This window comes from Leptodactylus fuscus, chromosome 4, assembly GCF_031893055.1.
Source record: "Leptodactylus fuscus isolate aLepFus1 chromosome 4, aLepFus1.hap2, whole genome shotgun sequence".
Classification (NCBI taxonomy): Eukaryota; Metazoa; Chordata; class Amphibia; order Anura; family Leptodactylidae; genus Leptodactylus; species Leptodactylus fuscus.
Window position 1 is genome coordinate 138,845,545 of NC_134268.1, and position 23,325 is coordinate 138,868,869.

Sequence of the window (23,325 nt, forward strand, 5' to 3'; positions counted from 1 at the left end):
CCTCTGCCACCCGTAGATGTTCCAGGGGAGGGAGGGACGAGGAACGATGCTCAGTGCATGGTCTCTTGGTGAGCTGAGACAAGGTAGACTGTATGCCTTTAAGGGAATCATCCTGCAAAATAAAAGGAGAGTACAAGCAAGGGAATTATTTTTACCCAAGCGATGCCCAACTCACCATCTCCTTGACCCAGGCCATCATATCTCTAGGAGAAGGCTCCTCAGGTGGAGGGCCTCTGCAACCGCGACAACGAGCCCATTCATAGCCTAAAAATAATAGGCGGGTTATAGGACCGGTAGTACCCCGGAGGGGATAACTCTTTAAGCCGCTACCTACCATCAGGGAGCGGAGTGTCGCAGTCAAAACAGGAAAGATGCTTCCTTTTGGCAGTAGATTTCCTCCTATAATCCCCCGGGGGGGTAGTAGAGGATGACATATCCTACAGAGAGAGACCATAGACCATGCGATATTGTCACCAAAACATCCTACCAAGTATAAAAAAAAAGGGTAGATCTTACCGTGTCCAGACCGGACAGCAAGGTGACAAGAAACCTGAAAGTTTGGTTTGGAGGCAAAAAAGGAGTCTTGAAGCTAGGCAACAACCTCTAATGCACAGCCTTCCGCCTTAGAAAAGGAGAAGGTAACTAATAACCGGCCGGCCTGACCTTTAACCCGGCCGGCCGGAAATGGGAGGGGCCATGGCTCACATGCTCCGTCCCAGAAATAGAAAGAAAAGTTTCCCCCCCCCTCTCCAACCAGCCCCGACCAGGGGCACCTACCCCTACCTCAAGGCCAATTCCCGGCCCGAATCTGCGCGCTGCAAGCAGAGTGGCCGGAGTAGATACATAACGCCGGCGCCAGGACTCTCAATGGCGCCGCTATACTTCCGGTCACAACCGGAAGTGTGCGCCCGGCTAATGCGGACGCTGCGAACCTCCGCCGGGAGCTTAGTTCCAGCAGCCGCAGCGTCCGTGAGCGCATAGCGAGCGGCGCCCCGGACATAGGAGGAGGTATGGCGACACGCTGACAGGTGAGCCAGAGGGAGAAAGAGGAGGGGAGGGAGGAGGGAGGGAGGGAGGGAAGGAAAGGAGAGCCAACGCAGGCTAACAACTTTTTTTTCCCCTGACAGGGCAAGGGATCCTTCAATCAAGAAGGTCTGAAGCTGAAAGAAAGAAGAATTATGCTCCAAAGGTAAGTAACCCTATAGAGCCCAAAATAAGAGGACACAAGTCCTCCCCACCTGTCCTTTGACCACACAGGACAGAAAAAAACACGCAGAGGGGAGGTTCTTGTGCCCTCTTATAGGGCCAGCCACGTTTTTTTGATTGGCTAATTAAAAATCCGCCTGTCCTACCAGCACACAGGGGCAGAAATACCCCACATTGTGCCGCTGGTACGGACGACAGGGAACAGCTTTTATGTTGTTGCAGATTTTGCATTTTTTTTACACAAACCTAGGAGTGGCTACAAAAAGAATGGAAAATATATAGGAATTTCTTTTACTTCTTCCTTCTACTTAATCCTCTTCTCTCTTTGGCTCAGAAAACCGCAGCAAAAAAAAAAAAATGCATCTCAGCAACGTGGGGCCTTAGGCTGAGCCCCACATTGCAGAAACACAGTATTTTTGGCTAAGTGAATGAAATGTAATCAATTTACCTCTTCCACACACTGGTGAGGTGAGTAAAGGGTTTATTATTTTCTGACAAATTAAAAGGCTTTAATATTGATAACATAATTACTAACAGGAATTAGATTTAATTAGTCTAGGGTAATTTATAAGGGGAAGGGGGCTGTGTATAAGGAGGACTTCTTGTTAACCATAGGGGGACTATTATATATGGATGTAGGGGGGGAGAATTAGTTCCTCTAGCTTTATTAACAATAGTTCATCCTTATAACCCCCCTCTTATATGATATGGTAGTTCCCCCAGCTTTATTCGTATTATTAAATAAGATATTTATATGTGTATTTATAAGGAGAGAATAGTATTAATAACTCTAGGGGAACTATTATACAAGGGGGTATGTATGAAAAGGATCTATTCATAATAAATTGGAGGGGAATTTATATATACAGACATATATAGAAAGGAACTATTATTAATAAAGGGGCCTAATATATATGTATATAAGTGTATGTATATATACATATATATTAATAAAGGGGCTATGTATAAGGAGGACCTATTATTAATGCCTGGTTCACATCTGCGTTCGGTATTTTGTTCAGAGACTCCACATGGGGTTCCCCCCCCCCTCCCCGATTGGAGTACTGAACACATTGACAAGTGGTGAGGAATGAAAGCACACAGATCCCATAGACTATAATGGGGGCCGTGTGTTTTCCGGCTGGTGTCCGCACAAGTCATGAGGACAGGAAAGTAGTTCATGAAGTTCATGTCTCTCTGCATGACTCATGCGGACAGCACGCAGAAAACACAAGGACCCCATTATAGTCTATGGGGTCCGTGGGCTTTCATAAGCTCACCACTTGTCAATGTGTTCAGTATTCAATTTGAGGGTTCCCAAACAGACTCCCCAAACGGAATACCGAACACAGATGTGAACCAGGCCTAAAGCTAGGGGAACTATTAGCCCCTCCTTATTAATAATACTTCCCACAGTCTTATTATTAATTATTATTATTATTATTATCATTAAGGCCAGTGGGAGAACTGTTATTAATAAGGGAGCTATATATAAAATGAGGGTCTGTTATATATATATATATATATATATATATATATATATATATATATATATATATATGGGGAGGGGGCTATTTATAAGGAGGAACTATTAATAATAAGGCCAGCTGGAGAATTATAGTTAATAAGAAGGGATTATTATTTATAAGGGGGGGCTATTTGTAAGAAGGAACTATTACTTATAAGGGGAAGCTATTCCTGATGGAGGGGGGGAGTATTATTTATAAGAACAAACTATTAAGGGGTAACTATTATTCATAAGCAGGGACTATTATTTATAAGGGCAATAAAAGGGGGTTCCCTGTCGTCCTTACCAGCGGTACAATGTGGGGTATTTCGTGCCCCTGTGTGCTGGTAGGACAGGCGGAGTTTTAATTAGCCATGTATTAATTTCACATGGCTTGCTCCCTTTAAGAGGGCACAGATACCTCCCCCCTGTGTGTTTTTTTCTGTCCTGTGTAAAGGATCGGACAGGTGGGGAGGACTCTGTGTCCTCCTAAAGAGAAAGGTAAAGGAAGAAGTTGCAGGTACTTACCTGTTTATGTCATCTTCTGTGAGCACTTTTGCCAGCTGGTTTGTGAATACAAATCCTGCAGGGAGAAGAAGGGTAAGTTTAAGACTACCTTATTACTTCAGTTTTCCCTGCCTCCCTCCCACAGTATTACCTCCTGTGTTCCCCGGCCATCCCATCTTGCTGGCTTGTGGAGCCGTGCGTAGCCCATCCGGCTTGTGCGTGCGGCTCTACGAGGGGGAACTTCCGGTTGCGCGGAACCTTCCCTGTCTAGGAGGTTTCCGGCTGGCCGGTCATAGGGTGACACCGGCAACTTCCGGTTTCGGCATTCGCCACCCCGGGACCACGCAGACAGCAGCACAATACACCTGAGGCTACAGGAGGGTAAGGTATGTGCCAAAGGTCGGTTGGCTCTGGGAGAGAGCGTCTCCTAAAGGGTTAAGAGTGCTCTCAAGGGCAAAGGAACGGAGCTCACATTTGTTGGTTAAGCCACGCCCCTTCCGGTCACGGAGCTGTAAAAGGGTCATAGCTGCTTTGCTTCATTGCCTGCTAGTTTAACCCCTAGCTGGTTCTACGTTGTGGCTTGTGTTTTACTGCTTCAACTGCTTGTGTTTTGGTGCAAACTCTGTGAAGTTTGGTAAGTTGTCTGACTGAAGCTAGGTGAGTCTCCTTTATGGTTCCTTGAATGTACTCCGTTTATGTTTTCCGTATTCCATGCTTAGGTATCTCTGAAAGCTAGTCTTTCTATTGTCATGTCTTCCTCTTCCACCCCTCCCGGGGACCAAGTGAGACAGAAGAAGTCTTCTAAAAGGAGACATCTGGCTTGCATGGAATGTGACGTTCTACTACCTGATGGTAGGTGTGGTTTTTCGTCTGCTAATTCTCCCAATGGTGGGAGTATCCTGAATGTCATTTTTTGCCTCTAGGCTATGACTGGTCACGCTGCCAGCAATGCAGGGGACCTCTGCGGGAGGAACCCGTTACTAGTGATATGGTAGCATGGGTCAAGGAGTACATGGTGAGTACGTTAGCCGCTAAAAGGGGTAGGGTCCCCTCTGGCTTCTAAGTATCCTTGTGTTTTTTACAGGATGATTCCTTAAAGGATATCCGTACGTCACTTGCTCAGCTCACCAAGAAGCAGCGCGTGGAGAGGCGTTCTGCTTCACTGCCCTCCCTGGAGCGCCTCCAGGTGGAGGATGAGTCCATATCATCGGACGATCAGTCCTCCTGTACCGGCAGACCCATTTTTCATCGTGAGAAGACTAATAAGCTGCTGAAGGCCATCCGGTCGTGGGACCAGGTTGGCGAGGGGGAAGCCTCTGCGTCCACCTCTGAAAAGTGGAGGGTTTTTCAAGTGGACGCCTCCATGGCCAGCTTAATGGAACAAGAGTGGAAGCAGCCGGAGAAGGCTTACGTCACCACCAGAGCTTTCAAAGCAGTGTATCCGATTGATCCCTCCCAGTTGGATCGCTGGGGTCCGCCGCCCAAGGTGGACTTGGCCATCTCAAAACTCTCCCGTCGCACTGTCGTGCCCATCGATGACGGGTCAAATCTTCAAGATTTACTTGATAGAAGAGTGGATTCAACACTCAAGAAGGCATATTCGTCTGCTTCAGCCCAGGTGACAGTGGGCATCGCCTCCACGGAAGTAGCGGATAAGCTTCAAGCCCGGTTGGACCGTCTGGAGCGGGATATCGACTCCGGGGTCAACAGGGACGACATCCTGGCGTCCATGGGGGAGATCCGTCTTGCTACGGATTTCTTGAGAGAATCGGCAAGACAGCAGGTGAAGTTGGCTTCCAAGGCCATGGCCCTGAATACCGCTGCCAGGAGGCCCTTGTGGCTCAAACCCTGGCGGGCTGATGTCGCCTCCAAATTTTCGTTATGTTCTCTCCCCTTTCAACCAGGGAAGATTTTCGGCCAGGGTCTGGACGACCTGATGGAGGGACTGGCTGAAGGCAAAGGCAAGTCTCTACCGCAAGCGTCCAGGGGAAGGAGGCCTCCCCCTCCTAGGGATCGAGGCTCTACATCGCAGTTCAGGCCTCAGGGTAATCAGAGACGCCCCAGATACCGCCCAAAAGGCGCGGGGCGGGGGATCCCCAAGGAGGACCCTAAGAAGAAGGGGTTTTGAAGAAACGCCGCTCTCTGTGACCAGCTCTCCTGTAGGAGGGCGCCTTTCCAATTTTTCCATGGCGTGGCATCAACACATTCTGGATCCCTGGGTCCTTCAAGTTGTTCAGCGGGGGTACGCAATAGAGTTCTCCCACCCTCCTGTGGATCGGTTCATCACTACGCGGGTTTTACCAGCTCTACAACAAGACTGCCTGGAGGCTTCCGTGGCAGAATATTTTTCAAAGGGGGGCCTGGAAAGGGTCCCTCCTTCAGAAGTGGGACAAGGAGTTTATTCACCCGTGTTCCTGGTTCCAAAGTCCACAGGAGGGTGGCAGATGATCATAGATCTTCGGTTCCTCAACCTTTTCATAAAAAAGAAGCCATTCAGAATGGAGTCCATAGACTCAGTAACCAACTTTCTATTACACAGCGAGGTCATGGTCACCCTGGACCTGAAGGATGCCTACTTACACATTCCCATCTTCCCGCCTCACAGGAAATATTTACGTATAGCCGTTCTTATGGCTGGTCACAGAGAGCACCTACAATTCACCGCACTACCGTTCGGCATATCGTCAGCCCCGTACGTGTTTACCAAGATGGTCACCCCAGTTGCCGCCGCCCTCAGACTGCAAGGCCTCTTCGTGGTTCCCTACCTCGACGACTGGCTTATAAAAGCTCAGTCTACTTCAATTCTCCATCACCACCTCCAGATAGCCATCTCCTTCCTCCAAGAGTTGGGTTGGCTGAGCACACTCTAGATTTAGTCCGGAACCTGCAGATTTATCTTCAGCGCACACGCGCATTCAGGAAGTCGGAAAACTTGCTAATAAATTTTGTAGGGGGCCATAAAGGCCTCAAGGCTTCTAAAGCAACCATCTCCCGCTGGGTGAAAGAAACAATTAAATTGCTCGGACACCTCTATGCTAAGGAAAATCTCACACTTCCACTCGCACTTTGTTGACCCCCCTAGACCTTGCCGTCCGAAGTTTATTACGGCCTGGGAGTCAGAACTCCAGATCTCCCTGTCTGACGACGACGTTGAGGTTATCTTGTCCTGCTCCCATGGCTTCTCTCCATGCATTCGGCTTCAAGAAAACAGCTTTAAGGTTGTTTCTCGATGGTACAGGACCCCAGTGTGGCTGTTCGCTAAGAACCTGCAGACCACTGACCGCTGCTGGCGCTGCTCCTCAGAGGCCGGTACACACCTACACATTTGGTGGTCTTGCCCCGTGATACAGGAATTCTGGCTAAAAGTCGAAGAGGTGATCCGTGCCGTCAGCTACCCTTATTTCCGCCTCACCCCTGAGACCGTGTTCTTGTCTCTATCTTCAGGAGACTATACCCCTGGAAAGGACCGCTTAGTTACTCACCTGTTGGCGGCAGCCAAATCTCTTATCCCATTGTATTGGCTCAACACATCTGCTCCCCCGATTTCATCCTGGATAGATAAGGTTAAGTGCAAACAAAAAGGTTTTTGGAGCTCACCACACTTGATCCTGTGTCCAATTCGGGGTGCACGATAGACTTTTGGACCGAAAAAGCCAGGAGATAGAGGCAAACAAAATAGAGAAATCGGCATCACTTCCGAGGACAATGACTAAGGAACTGGGTGTTCCGAAACGCGTTGGCGTTTTTTAATGTTTTTTGTCCTGTTTTTTCATTTCTTTTGCACTGTCTGTATTTTTAATATTTAATATGAATTAAAGAAGAAAAAAATTTTCACTGTCCTCGGAAGTGATGCCGATTTCTCTATTTTGTTTGCCTCTAGATAAGGTTAACCAAATATCTCGCTTCGATGAACTCATGTGCTGGTCTTCCAGGTCTCACGACCGCTATGTGAAGACCTGGACCCCCTGGATACTTCATAAACATTGACTTGCTGGACATCTGAACACTCCCCTCCCCCCCCCACACACATTCCCCCCCCCCCCCTTCTCTTCTCTTCTTTCTCTCTCTCTCTCCTTCCTTTCTTCTTTTTTCTTTTCCTCTCTCTTCGTCGTTTCTCTACCATCTACTTTTTTCTTCTTTTGCTTGGTCTGTCTGGGGGTGCCCGGTTAGGCCTGATTTTATGCCCAAACCCGCGTACCCGCAATCAGTCTCGTACTTCACTTCGACTCATGTTAACGGTTTCACTGATTTTGTTTCCCATACGGGTCTTTGTTTCTCATCTCTGTTTTGCTTATAGTATTCCCGCTGTTTCATGAGCGCATTCTCTGTAACAATACTGTCTATTGCATTCTTTGTTCTTTTACAAATGTAAAAAACCCAATAAACATTTTGATTTTAAAAAAAAAGAAACAATTAAATTGGCTTTTGTAAATCAGAACTTACCTCCGCCCACTGTCCTAAGGGCCCACTTGACGCGGGCAGTATCGACTTCTTGGGCGGAAGTCAAGGCTCTTGCCTTGGACCAAATTTGTGCAGCAGCATCCTGGTCTTCAGAATCGACTTTTGTGAAGCACTACCGACTTGATCGGTATGGCTCAGAAGCTACTGCCTTCGGGCGCACTGTATTACATTCTACTTGTGTTTAATGTCCCACCCTTATGGGGGTTACTTGCTATTTCCCCACATTGTGCCGCTGGTAAGGACGACAGGGAACGAAGGATTATGTAGATAATCTTGTTTCCCTTAGTCCTAACAGCGGCACAAGGATTTCCCCCCCTATTGTTGTTTATTTGAAATGTATGTATTATTACTTGTTATTGACACACAGGGGGGAGGTATCTGTGCCCTCTTAAAGGGAGCAAGCCATGTGAAATTAATACATGGCTAATTAAAACTCCGCCTGTTATACCAGCACACAGGGGCACGAAATACCCCGCATTGTGCCGCTGTTAGGACTAAGGGAAACAAGATTATCTGCATAATCCTTCGTTGTTATTACTGGGGGCAGAAAAGAGTATTATTATTAAATCACTATTTTAAAAGGAGTTTTCTATCGACAAACTGATTTTTCATACTGATGACCTGTCCACAGGATAGGAGCCCAGTATGTGATCTGTCAGGGTCTGTCTGTTCTTGTAGCCTCCATGTGCTGACAGTTTATAGTGGACAGGATGCAGCACAGCTGTTATTTAAGTAATAGGACTGACACAGCATCGCCATCCTCTGTATAGTGGTGGTTCTGGGTAATGCCAGTGCCGATTCTATTACTTGGGGTTCGGGTGTTGATCCCTGACAGATCATATACTGATATACTGATGAGCCTTCCTGTGGATAGGTTATCAGTATAAAAGAATCAATTTGAGGCCAGAAAAACCTTTAATTGATGTGATGTTTATTAGGTTAGAAGTCTGTGTAGTACTCATCTATTGTCTTTGATTCACTATACGATGTAATGGAGGTTGTCACAGTATGGAGGTCGTGTATTATCTGGTCCTTGTATAGAGGTGTTGTTGGTCTACACATGATGTGTATTGTTTGGTAATTGTATAGTGGTAATAATTCTCCCCAGTATAGCAGTACACACATAGCAGTTTCAAAACTATATATATTTACAATTTTATTTTTTTTTGTATTCCTGATCTTTTGAGACTATATCACTGCTGCTGGAAATGCCGCCCTGACTTCTGAAATGACTGAATATGATGGTGTTGGTATGTCAGGATATGTGGACCCCACTTTTAATTTTGCCCAGGGCTACACTTTGTCTAAAACCGGCCAATGGCTGCTTTGTAGAGCAGCTCCCTCACTTCCCAGTTGAAACTAGTAGCTAAAGCCGCCATAGCTGACCCCAGGACACACATGCATAGCCAGGGTTCCTGTTTCCAGCAGCCCCAACTGCATTTTTTTGAGCTCCAGTAAACATCACACCATCTGCAACACAGACGCCCAGCAGCCATCTTGGGATCTTGGGTGACATCTTAAGTTGGAAGCCTTCTTGTGGACTTCTCTTGGCAGCAAATGGCCAATTATTGTGCTCTTCCATTGGCCTTGAAGACGCTCATTCAGAAGCACAGGCGGCAAAGTAGTGCTTGAGCCTCTGATGTCCCTGTCGGAGCTCTGATTACATTTCTTCCTCCAACTCCCTGGAGTATCCATAGCACAGCTACAGAGATCCCTTCAGCCTTCACCCCTGGTGTATCCTTCATCCCCCATACATGAACAGCTAACTTGGGCCAAAGGACTCCTCTTACAAGTTGCAATTTTTCCTCTTCCCTGCACATTACTGTATAAAGAACTTTCTAATTACCTTCAATGGTTCTCTGGTGACATCTTGTGGTCTTTTCCAATATCTGCAAATCTGTTAGTTACATGGTAGACAATTCTACCTATATTCCCAAAGCACAATTCCTGAGACATCTAGATCCCAGGACCCCTGGAATACAACTATACTAATATTTATTAAAACTGTTTAACCTCTCCTCCCTGAATTATTAACCATTAACAGCCCCTATTCATTTGCATTTCAGGCTCTTGAGTGATGGACAAATTCTTAAATAAAGCCAGGAACCTCAGATGTACATCTTACCACAATACTAAGCTCTCCCACCCTTCAACCTGCTGTGATACATCCTTCATAGAAAAAAAAGTTACACATACCTATTAAGATCAGGCTCAGTCCATCACCTTTCAGATTGTCAAGGCCTCCTGGAACTGTCATCAGAGACATCATACCTCCCAACCTCTCAGCCCCACCACTTGTTCTCTCCTGTGGAATTAGAGACTAGAACTATAGATCACAGGTATTGACCCTGGTGCAGAAGACCTGGAGAACCACACTAAAAAGGAATAAATCTGTGGTTCACACGAATTATGGAGGATATCACTACAGACATTCTTGCAACCTATCTATCCATGGTGTTGCTTCAGGTCCTTAAGTTCCAAATTCCTGCTGACTATCTCTCGGTTGAAAGGGGGTACTGGCAGGGCCCTCTGAGACCAGGGTGGTGGAGTCAACCATGTAGTTATAGCCTTTTACCATAATTGACCAATCAAAGAGAAAATCCTTTACCCTACAATCACATGGCCGAGTTTCCCTCGTGAAATTGGGTCAGTGTATTGGTCAGATTTACCAGCATGTATGCAAGTATCTATGATGCTAGGAGTCCCTTGTTCCTTTTCACTTCATGTTCTGTATTAATCCATATTTGGAGATGTCATTAACAATCTGAAATGGTCATAACTATACCACGCTTCGCTCTTCAAATGTGTTTTAATGATAGGATCCCTTTAAAGGTTTTAGCCATAACACCGCACAACAATGATTTTGCTACTGAGAGAAAACCATGTGATTTATACTAAAATAATTCCAAATATGAACTTGGAATTTCCCTCACACGTCTAGATTTTAAGTTATACAAGCACAGCCTATTCAGTTATAATATTAATGCATTATATATTGGAAATATTCCAGTGGACATATCCAGACATGTTCGGCACCAAAACTTCACACTTTCGTCATCAACACACCAAGTTAGCTGCATACTATGCAATGAAAAGCAATGTCTGTTTCTGTACTGATGTAAATGGTGTTATGATGGAGTTAGATGGTGCACATGTTCCTGATAAATGGAGGCTAAATGGAAATGATCAAATACTTAGAACATAAATGGACAATTTGTGCTGATCTGACAGTGGTAGCACTGCTGCTTGGCCTACAGTTAGGGCTCGTTCACATGGGGGCGGTGGGGGCCGATTTTGAGCTGACATCAGAGCCGACATCAGCGGCTTCCGCCAGAGGAAAGGGCAGCTCGCTTCTTTTTTCGCCTAGCGTTAAAAAAACACTAGCGAAAAAAAAAGAGCTAGCTCTCTACATAGACTAGCATTATATGGAGGCGGATTATGACGTGGATTCCGCTGTCAAAATCCGCCTCCATGTCCCCGTGTGAACTAGCCCTTAGGGTACACACAGCATATGTGTTTCTTGTGCCTATGGAACAGTCGTGATGACAACAATCATTACAAAATGAGACAGTGGCCTCTCAGAGTCGAGCACACAGTTGGTCAGTACAATGTACAACACAAATCATTGGTCGATCCACTTCACATTTATCTTCCGCCACTTTATATTAAACTTGGTTTAATGAAAAATGTTGTAATTGCACTTGATTGTGATGAAAATGGCTTCCAGAGAAGTTTAGCACACTGAAAACTGAGGCTAAAATAAAGGGCGGAATTTTTATTGGGCCCAAAATCAACAAATAGAGATGAGCGAACACTAAAATGTTCGGGGTTCGAAATCCGATTCGAACAGCCGCACACTGTTCGACTGTTCGAACGGGTTTCGAACCCCATTATAGCCTGGGGGGGGGGGGGGAATGCTCGTTTCAGGGGTCGGCAACGTTCGAACAAATATATACTTACCAAGTCCACGAGTGAGGGTCGGGCTGGATCCTCCGTGCAGTCTTCTCCTTGCAGCGTCCCCCGCGGCGTCTTCCGGCTGTTCATTCACTCTGCCAGGCACTACAAGCGGACATGCGCAGTCGGCTCTGCCCAGGCCCGATGCCTGGCATAGTGAATGAAGAGCCGGAAGACGCCGCGGGGAAGCTGCACAGAGAAGACTTCTAAAGGTAGGAGAAGAACCAGCGTTGATTGGCCGACTGTATAGCATTCGGCCAATCAATGCTGGTTCTGCATCGAACTTTTACATTCGAACAGCGAGTGGTACTCGATCAATACCAGTATTTCAAATACCATAGTATTCGATCGAATACCTACTCGATCGAGTACTACTCACTCATCTCTATCAACAAACTAATACATGATGTCACATTGAGAACAAAAGTCAACCTTCTGTAACTTGCATCTTGGGATGTATTTGTGCTAATAGTGCAGAACTTCCTTGGGAACAGACGAGCTGAAAATGCTGCTGAATTAGTAGACAACATGCTCACAGCATATGAACAACTTGGCTGCTGAATATCATTGAAAATACATTTCTTACATTCCCATCTTGACTTTTTCCCACCCAATTTGGGACACCTAAATCACGAACATGGAGAGCGGTTCCATAAAGATATTTCTACAATGGAGAACAGATTGGAATCCCAGCATGATGGGGGACTACTGCTGGTTTTTGCAATGGAAAAATATGACCGTTCACATAAAAGCGTAAAAGCAGATGCCTGAAGCACTTATAACCGTCCTGGGCCTTGCTCAAGTAAGACTTTTATACTGAAAAACTAGACTTTTTGAAATATTGTTATTCCATTACATTTTCATACACGATTCACTACGAAAACTTTGAAGTAGATCAGGAAATTGTGGGAGTAAAAAATCGTTCTGTTGAAAATTGTTCAATGCTTTCCAAGTGCTTAATTCATTTAGGTATACTTATAGATAGCAAAATCTCCTGATGCGTTAAAACAATTCTCGATTTAGTATATGACAAATGTTTTTTTCCCAGTAGCAGACGAAAAGTGTTTTTTTGTTGTGTGGTGTAATTCTTGAAGAGAGGTGGCGGCTGCCAGGTGGTCTTCCTTACTTTGATAGAGTCCTTTGCACACACATTTTATACTCGGGCAACACTGAGAACTTTTTTACCTGGAAACCTCATTCCTGTATCCACATCTCCTGCTGTGACTTTTATTATTAGGTGTCCCCAGATCATACAACTAACACATCCAGAGCTGAGGCAGTGCCACATACTGGGTTCACGTGAAGTGTTCAGGACCTAGAAGAAGGTCCTTATAAAATACCTTTGCCCGCGACTATATCTGCGTGTTGTTGGATTCGATGATCCGCCTATATTCAACAAATTGTTGAGACGGAGAGAGATCTGCTGCCTGCAACATCCTTCAGCATCACTGGTTTGGCAGTGGGTCAGTAATGGTGTGGGGTGGCATTTCTTTGGAGGGCCACACAGCCCTCCATGTGCTCGCCAGAGGTAGCCTGACTGCCATTAGGTACTGAGATGAGATCCTCAGACCCCTTGTGAGACCATATGCTGGTGCGGTTGGCCCTGGGTTCCTCCTAATGCAGGACAATGCCAGACCTCATGTGGCTGGAGTGTGTCAGCAGTTTCTGCAAGATGAAGGCATTGAAGCTATGGGCTGGCCCGCCCGTTCCCCAGACCTGAATCCGATTGGGCACATCTGGGATATCATGTCTTACTCCATCCACCAATGTCACATTGCACCACAGATTGTCCAGGAGTTGGTAGATGCTTTAGTCCAGGTCTGGGAGGAGATCCCTCAGGAGACCATCCGCAATCTCATCAGGAGCATGCCCAGGCATTGTAGGGAGGTCATACAGGCACGTGGAGGCCACACACACTACTGAGCCTCATTTTGACATGTTTTAAGGACATTACATCAAAGTTGGATCAGCCTGTAGTGTGTTTTTCCACTTTAATTTTGGGTGGGACTCCAAATCCAGGCCACCATTGGTTAATAAATTTGATTTCCATTAATGGTTTTTGTGTGATTTTGTTGTCATCACATTCAAATTTGTACAGAACAAAGTATTCAATGAGAATATTTTATTCATTCAGATCTAGGATGTGTTATTTGAGTGTTCCTTTTTTTTTTTTAGCAGTGTATTTCCAAATGTTCCTTTTGTGTTTCAAACATATTTGAAATCATTTTAGCATATTTGAGTAATTTAGATAATTTACAAGTTTATAAGCAATTTTTTTAAATTTTGAGTATGTGATTTTTTTTCCTGTACCAAACTGTTTGCAGGCAGGAATAGGTGGCATAATGATAGAGCCTCCCATTAAATGACCCAATTTGGAAAAATAGACCCTTTCAGGTATCTTTGAGGCATATATTGAGTATGTTGATCAAAAAATATTGTTTTGCAAAAATTATTACAAATTATGAAAAAAAAATACATTTTCATTTTCTTCAAATATGTGTAATTTTAAAAGCAGGTTTTTTTTGCACACAACACATCAAAAAGAAGAAACACACCCCAAAATATATCACCCCACATAGTCCTTTGTACGCACATACAATAGGGCCCAAGAGGTAGGGAGTGCCAACTGGATTTCAAAACACAAATTTTGCTTGCAAATATTTTAGGCCCATTGCACATTCGAAAAAGATTTAAGTTACCAAAGCAATTGAAAACCCCCATAAATAACACCATTTTATAAACTAGACCTCTTAAGGTATTCATTTAGGGGTATAGTGAGTATTTTGACCCCATAGGTTTTGAAAAAATTTGCGTCAAACAAAAATTTTTCATATTTTTTTTACACAAAAGTGTCATTTTAAAGGCAATTTTTTGCACATAACACATCAAAATTAAGAAAAACACCCCATAATAGATGACCCCATTTCTTCTATGGTCAAAAATGTGCACAAAAACCCTGCACAGTTTATTAAACAATTGCTCATGAACACGGCAATACACCATATGTGGTCATAATCTGCTGTATGGGAACATGGTGGGGCTCAGAATGGAAAGAGCACTATTTGGGATTTGGAGGGCAGATTTTGCTGGAATAGTTTTTCAGGTGCCATGTCACATTTGCAGAGCCCCTAAAGTATCAGTACAATGGAAACCCCTCAAAAGTGACCCCAATTTAAAAACTACACCCATCAAGGAATGTATCTAGGGGTATTATAATATTGAGCCTAAAACGCTTCCCAAAAATTAATGTACAAATTGAAATTTTAAATTTATAGAAATATGCCATTGTGGTGCCCAATACGTTGCACCCACTTTGTGTTGTCAGAGACCTGCACTCCTAAAACTATTAAGTGGGCTAGCCCAAGGGTCAAAAATTATATATGTGGGTGTAAACTGCTGAGCAGGCTCAGAAGGGAACGAGCACTGCGCTTTTTAGCTTTTGGGTTACAGATTTAGAGGTACTTTCTAGGCGCCATGTTTTTTGCAGAGCCCTGGAGGTGAAAGAGTCCTGTAGGGGCAATTTTAGGGTCTCTGCAAATGTGGCATGGTGTCCAAAAAACAACAATCTAAATCATCCACCAAATGGCAGTGTAAGCCCACATGTATCACACGGGTGTACCCCAGATAACATATTTAATGCCATATGTGGGTAGAATCAGCTGTTTGGGCTCAGCCAGACACAGAAGGGAAGAAGTGCTATTTTGTTTTTTGGCGCACAGTTTGCTTTTTGGACGTCACTTTTGCAAAGCCCCTGAATTGCTAATTAAGTGGAATCCGCAGACATGTCACCCCATTTTGGACACTACCTCACTGATGGGATTTATCAAGTGGTGTAGCGAGCATTTTAAACCCTTGAGTGTTGCATTTATTTCATTTCCAGAAATGAAATCGCAGCTGATAATGAGAAGTTAAAAATGACATTTTTCCAGAGATTCGCCATTTTATTGCCTGATATGTTGTGCCCAACTTATGTCAGCAGAGATACACACTCCAAAAACTGGTAAGCGGGTATCCCGGGCACAACAGCTTTTAGAGCGTTCATCTCTGATACAAGTCGGGCACAATATATTACGCACAGAAATGACGGATTCCTGGATAAAGTGTCACTCACCTCTCACAATCAACATCGTATTCATTTATGGATAATAAGTTATAGCAACACTTGGGGGTTAAAAATGATCTTTGTACCCCTGGATAGATCCTTCAGGGGTGTAGTTTCCAAAATAAGGTCACATATCAGGGGATTCCACTTTACTGGCGTTTCAGCTCTGCAAAAGTGTCATGGCATCCAAATATCAAAAAACCCTTCTTCTCTTCAGTGTCCGGCTGTGCCCTAATATCAGTTTATACCCACATATGATATTACGTACATTATCCTGGGTACACCAGTGTCATACATGTGGCATAGACTGAAGTTTGGGTGCACAGCAGGGAGCAGAAGGGAAGGAGTGCTATGCGGCTTTTGGAGTACAGATTCAGATGTTTGGTATCTGAACGCCATGTCATGTTTGTAGAGCCTGTAAGGTATCAGAAAAGTGGATTCCCCAAAGGAGTGACCCCATTTTGAAAACTTCACCCCTCAAAGAATTTATCAGGGGGTGTAGTGAGTATTAGTATCCCAGACGTGACTGCACAGCGGATGGTGAAGGGGGAATATATAAGCGGTGTGGAGTACCTTGCAAACACCAAATTCCCTACTATGTCCCAGTAGCTCCTATGCTTGGGGGAGTCACTCTGGGGGTCACTTCTGGTTTCTTTTCCCTCATAAGCTCTAAATTTGGGGTGTCCCCTGATATTCGCTTGCACAGCTTATATATTCTCTAACTGCCGCAGCCAGTTGTGTTCTAATGATTTGGCGATTTGGCAGGTTTTTGTCTTCACATTACTAGATACTATATTTTCTTTATTTTTCTGGTGACGTGGCCATATAAGGGCTTGTTGTTTGCGGGATGTGATGCATTTTGTAATGACACCATTTTTGGGTGCCTACAACTTATTGAATACATTTTATTAACTCTTTTTTGCTGGATTAAAAAATAAATCAATTAATGCTGGTATTGCATTTTACCTTGTAAATTTTTCGCCATGCAGCGTACAGTATAAGTAACATGTTATGTTTATTCCATGGGTCAGTACGATTACGGCGATACCTCATTGATATTGTTTTTTTATGTGATACTAATTCTGCAGAACAAAAACATATTTGGGGACAGAAATCAATGTATTTGCATCACCATCTTCTGAGAGGCGTAACTTTTTTATTTTTCGGTTGACAGTGTTGGTTGGGGGCTTATTTTTTGCAGGACAACCTGTGCTTTTTATTGGTACTGTTGTGGGGTACATATGACTTTTTGATCACTTTTTATAGCATATTTTGTAAGGTGAGACGGCGAAAAATCACTACTTCCGGTGTTTTTTTTCCGCTTTTTTTCCCCGATGTTCATTGTGTACATTAAATATTGTTTCCATTTTATTGTACAGATTGTTACAGATGAGACAATATCAAATATGGTTGTTTTTATAAATTTTTATGGTTTTTTTTGTATAATTCATTTTCTATAGAAAAAAAGGGAATTTTGGGGGCTTTAACTTTTTTTTTTTTTTTCACTTTTTCATGTGTCCCTTTAGGATATTTGATTCAGCAATAGGGATGACCCGATCTTGAGATTTCAGGATCATTTTCTAGCCGATCCCGATCGTGAAATTTGCTCGATCACCAATCGGGTTCCCATCTTTCCCGATCGCTCAACCCTAGTTATGTGTTTATGGAGTAGGGTTGAGCCGATCTTGAGATTTCAGGATTGTTTTTAAAATCTGATTTTCAATCATTTTCCAGCCGATCCCGATCGTGAAATTTGCTCGATCGCCAATCAGGATCGCATCTTTCCCGATCGCTCAACCCTATTCAGCAATGGTTTCATTGCTGGATCAATATTATAGTCTGCGAGACACAGGCTGCACATGTCTTGCAGCCTATAGAGGAAGGCAGCCTTTGCACGCAGGCATAAGCTGTCTTCCTCATTAACCGGCAGGATCAACCAGAAAATGGGGGCTTCAGGCATCCTGGGGTCATTGGCCAGACCCCAGGCTGCATATTAGAGATACTGGCAACCCCAATCTCGCCGCCGGGGGGTGCCGGGGACCTCGGCAACATTGACCAACCTCTTGGTGCTACCATCATTTTTTAGCTGAGCTCTGATGGGGTTTAAAGAGCGGGTGTTAGCTGTCAGATACAGTTAACACCTTCTCCATTACGTCGGCATTGACAAGGAAAACCTAACCTGTCGGTGCCGATGTAATTTTATTATGGGACAGTCGTTAAAGGTGTTTTCCCATCCAGTGTGCCAGCACACTGCCTGAAACAGATCAGATAATATGCAAATGCATGTACACAATGGACTCAGTGTTATCTGTGTGTTTACATAGAGAGATAACAGACCTGGCTTTATCAGCAAAGTGAATTTAACTGATAGTCCTGGCAGCAGAAGTTTAATATAGTATATGAACATAAATTCATAACAGTCGTGAAGCCATGTCATTTACTGGGATAAAAAGTAGCCTATGTGTTAATCGAGGTTACAAACTATCTATGTGCCAAATTTCATCCAAATCTGTTCAGCATTCACTTACTACTGTTATCTGTTATCAGTCATTATCACAGAATTGTATATTATCAGAGGATCACCACAAACATGGCCTGTATAGCACCAGTAAAACATCGATCTTCGTCTGGCTCGGTCTCCAGGATTTGCTGGTTATTTTTATGGATTTTGCACCAGTAGTAGCAGGTTTTGCACTTTACTACATAATCCTAAATGGGAAGGAAGCCTGGACCGGTGGTCTACACCAGCCAATCGTATTAGTATGTTAATTTTTAAAAGGACAGAAGACAAATGACAGCTGTTGGATTGGTTGTAGCTGCATCACTTTTTTTCCACTACTTACATAAATCACCCCCTATTGCATCTTATGCTTTTTTGGACACATATTTACGTTTTCCATTATAACTCTTGAAAAGGCAGGTCATCCCTCCTGACTTCAGTGGGATGTTTTATACCCACACTTTATACCTGGAAACACCAGATACTTTCTCTAGTATCTAAATAAATCCCACTCCTTTTCCATAATTGTACCATACCTTGGTAGTTAGTTGTGCCATCAGACTCTCATATATTAGTCTATAATGCTGTAATAGGGACTGTTGGGTACTTAAAATTGAATTTACCTGTACTGTAAATTCAAGACTTTTCCCTAAATGCTTTGCTTTAGCAATGCTGCTTCATTTGCTTCTATGTGAAATTATTCCTTCCATTGCTTACACATTGTTGTCAAGGAATATGGCCTGTTCTATCACCTAACATAAGTTTCTAGGATTGATGACGTAACTCACTTCTCTCTGAAGGGGAGAGGGACTGCGCTTGCTATATTACTTTCAGAACTCTTATATACTGTTCTTCCATCCAGGTAATCAGGTATTCTAATTGCAGTTTCTGTTATCTCTCTATGTAAACACAAAGGAAACAACACTAAGTTTACTGCATTGCTGTTGTCTGTGTAAGTGTCCTCCAAATCTGTGTAAAGTAATATACATATACTGGAAATATTTGATCTGCATTATTAGACTTCTAGTAATCATAATAAATACATTTTCATGGTAAAGGCAATGTCTATATCTATTGAGGTACATCTATAGTGTCCTATTCATTAAAGAGTCAATGTCCGCCCACCAGCATGTTGAAAAATACAGGAAGTGAGAAGAGGAGACAGCAGGTAGATGACAAAGGTAGTTTTGCCTTTCAGGATTCTGGCAAAGTTGGGTGATTTTCAGTTATTTTGGACTGCCAATTTATTTGGTTGAATGAATGTACTCACAGTGAATGTTCTACCACGTCTTTTCTACCCAGGAATACTACTGATTTGGATCCCTTGTATTTTTTTTTTTTTTTTAGAGAACATGCTGTTCCTCCACTTTGTGTGGAGGAGTGGGTTGTCTTGTTTACAGTGGAAATTACTCTACTTGCCAAAAAGAACGTGGCAGAATTATGTTACCAAACATAGTTGTTGTTTTTTTGTTTTTTTTTATTTCCGATCAGTATGTTTTTGTAGTATGGGAGGAAATCCACACAAACACGGGGAGAACGTACAAACTCCTTGCAGATGTTTTTCCTGGCAGGATTCCCGTGCTGCAAGGCTGCAGTGCTAACCACTGAGCCACCGTGTTGCGCCACCAAACATAGTTTTTGACTACTGGGCCAGAATAGTGGACTGGTACAGACGCTGTCATTTCAAAGGCTGATTGGTGAAACAATTGTGTCACTCCAGGGTTGTCAGATCTTGGGATTGTGTGCAATTTCCCTCTATATTCCCATTGCTTTAATCATTATCCTATATACTGGGTAAATCCAGCGTTTTCTCCCTGACTTAGCTGCTTTTTGGATGTCTCCTAGTGGGCCAATATAGAGTTATAGGGTTTACAGCGCCAGCAGGGTGACTGCAGCATAGCAGCCTCTCCTCAGAGCTCCCTATGGTGTCAACTAGCATTGCTGACAGCTAGAGATAGCAAACTTCTCAATATTAATTTTGTGTTAAGGTTCATCGGCTCAAGTCCTCGGTTCGTTTTGGGACAAACACTACGAAAACATAGTGTAGAATGTTCTCAGGGCTCATTGGAACCTATCTATCAATTTCAGAAGGGCATACCTGACAGTCTAGCTGGGCTGTGAGAAACGCCCCTCCTGACAGTTCTCGTCCATAGCCCTTTACTGTCAGAGGCGGCGTTCCTTACCTCCCAGAGATAACACTAAGCTATGAAGAATCCCCCACCCAGTAGTGGCCTATGGACAAGTAGTGTCAGGAGGGACGTTCCTCAAGCTCAGCTAGACTGTCAGGAACGCCCTTCTGACAGTGTGGGCAGACAAAGGTGCCGTTAGAACGGCACGGACATCTCCTGCTTCATGGCACATAATGGGAAAGCGGACAATGCGTTGAATTCAGTGCATAGTATAGTATATAAAACTGCATGTGCCTGAGGACATGAAAGGTTTTCTTTAAACATACACTGCGCTGACACAATTTTGTGTATGTTTGAGTGGTGGCAGGCATTAAGCAGCTGTGGCTGCATGTGTGGCAGTGTACCACGGCAGAATATGATGGATCAGGCTGAAGGACATGTTCGCTTTAATGGTGGCAGTGGTTCTAGGCAGCTGTGGCAACATGTGCAGCAGTGCAAAATATGATGGACCAGTCCACAGGACATGTCTGCCTGAGTGGTGGTAGTGGTAGCTACATAAAAACAGCATCAGTACAGTAAATGAAAGATAATGATAAAGGGAGCTAGTGTTAGCACTATTCCGAGGTATCAGCCGGAGGCATTTGAAAATCCTCACGGATCCATGCTATTGGTGGAAAAACTGTGCGCACACCCTGCTATGCAGGTGTCAGCTGTATGTAACGTCTGACAATGTCCTCTAACACCTCCGGTTGGAGCTGAGCTCCGATTGCAGTCATCTCAGGGATTTTATTATATATTGGGGTCTCGATCACTCCCCCAAACCCGCTCTCCTCAGACCCCAGAGTATAATAATCAGAGGCCCAGGGGAAGTGATTAAAAATAACAAACGCTTATACTCACCTTACCTCACCTAGACTCCTGCTTCACAGACATCACTGCTTGAGCCTGTGACCTCACGGGCTGGAAGAGCTCCAGAGTGCATGCTGAGCTCAGGACAGGTATCAGTATATATATATAAATTTTTTAAAATTTATAATCACGATGGCAGCCCCGAATCTCTCCGCAAAGGGTGCCGAGGGGGACATGTAGCATGGCGGAACCTCTTGGATGCTGTGGTCAAGCATGAGGCATTAAAACTCCTCATTGGAGCTGTGATTTGTTACCACAAAGTGTGAACAAAATGCAGATTTGATACGAATAGAATATTTCCTGAAATTTACATTGAATTCCACTTCGTCAGCTTCGATTCGCTCATCTCTAATCAGCACCCCTAAAGGCTGCAACCCCCATACCTCATTAAGCAGGAAAGAGACATGGGTCTCTTTCTAGCAATGAAATAGGATTTTGGTCCTGGCCCATAAAACATCTATTAGTAATACTTACCAAGAGAAGAGTCTTAAGATTCCCTCATGTTCTACATAAGGGGGCGTTCACACTACCGTCGGTGTCCGACATGTAGTGTCCGCTCCTAGTGTCCGCTCAAAATCTGTCACGGACACTAGGAGCGGACACTAGATGTGTCCGTGACACCTGTCATTCACTTTAATGGGCATCGGGTGCGTTCTTTTGCACTCCGTGCCCGTCCTTCTCTGTCCGCAAGAGAAGACGTCCGACTTCTCAAGCGGACAGAAAAACCCTGCATGCAGGGTTCCTGTTAATGTGGGCACCCACCGTAGGCATTAGCGCTGGGTGTCTACTGTATAAAACAGTACACACTTGGCGGCTATGGCGGCCACCTGGCTCCCGAGCGGCCGCCATAGTTAAACACCCGGCATCTGCCATAATAGTGCGGCGGATGTTGGGAAGGGATAAATAGCTGCTGCTTGACTTATTCTGGCACAGTTGAAATTTTTCTCTAGCCCTCATCATTCCCGAGTAATCAATGCAGTAAGTTTTGGTGCCTGATATGCTATTTAGGCTCTGTGTCAGACATGAGCAGGCAAGGGGTGTGATTCTGAGCTCTGACACTGGCTGCCTCTGACTGGAGTTCTGAATCCTGTTCCCCTGTCTGACATCGCCCTTCGGACGTTACAAAGCTTAAACAGCACATAAGGCACCAAATGTGACTGTGCTTGTTCCTCAGGAACGGTGGAAGCTAGAGATACATTTCAAACTGGGCTGGAATCAGTGGAACGGCAAGGCCTAACAACTTGAATTGAAGGAAAGTGGTGAAAGGTCTTCTTTAAAAGGTAAAGTCGGTTTTTCCCAAGAAAAGGTGCCACTTTATTATATAGTAGAGTTTGGTTTTCGCCGCTCATCCCAGTGAAATATTCAACATATTTACCATTTTACTTGAAAGAAGAAAAAAAGACACTACATTAAATTCACATTTTATTATAATCTAAATAAAGTTGATATTTTAATGGAAAAGTAGAGGACTATACATAGAATGTTTAAAGCAATTATTTTTACATAGTGGATACATTTGTACAGAAGAAAAAGAAAAATAACTGGCAGATTAAGGTATATATAAACGAAGTGGATGATAAAGGTGATAAATACACTGGCATTATATTATTTAAACAAGGCTTTTAGCAAATTAGCGTTGGTACGTATTAACACTGTAATAGCAATATACTTAAAAAGCAGGATTACTGGCTTATACTTGATTCAAACTCTGTGTAGTAAGTACCTGTGTAAAATCTACAAAAGAATACAAAGTGAAGTGCTGAAATAGTCAAATGTTTTCAACCAGAAAATGTAAATGAATCCATATTCACATTTCTCATCTACTGTTAATTCTGTGCAGCATTACAATATTTCATATAAAAAAATTACATGGTAATATACCATTAAAAGAAAGGCATACACTACAAAAGCGTGTCAACATTTTAAAAAGTACACCGACTTCAGGTTGGTCCATAAGTGTATTGCTGGCCTATAAGAAGTCCAGGATTGGCAAGACCAATAACTTTTGAATATGAAAATGATTATTGCAAGATAATAAAACAATCTTTGT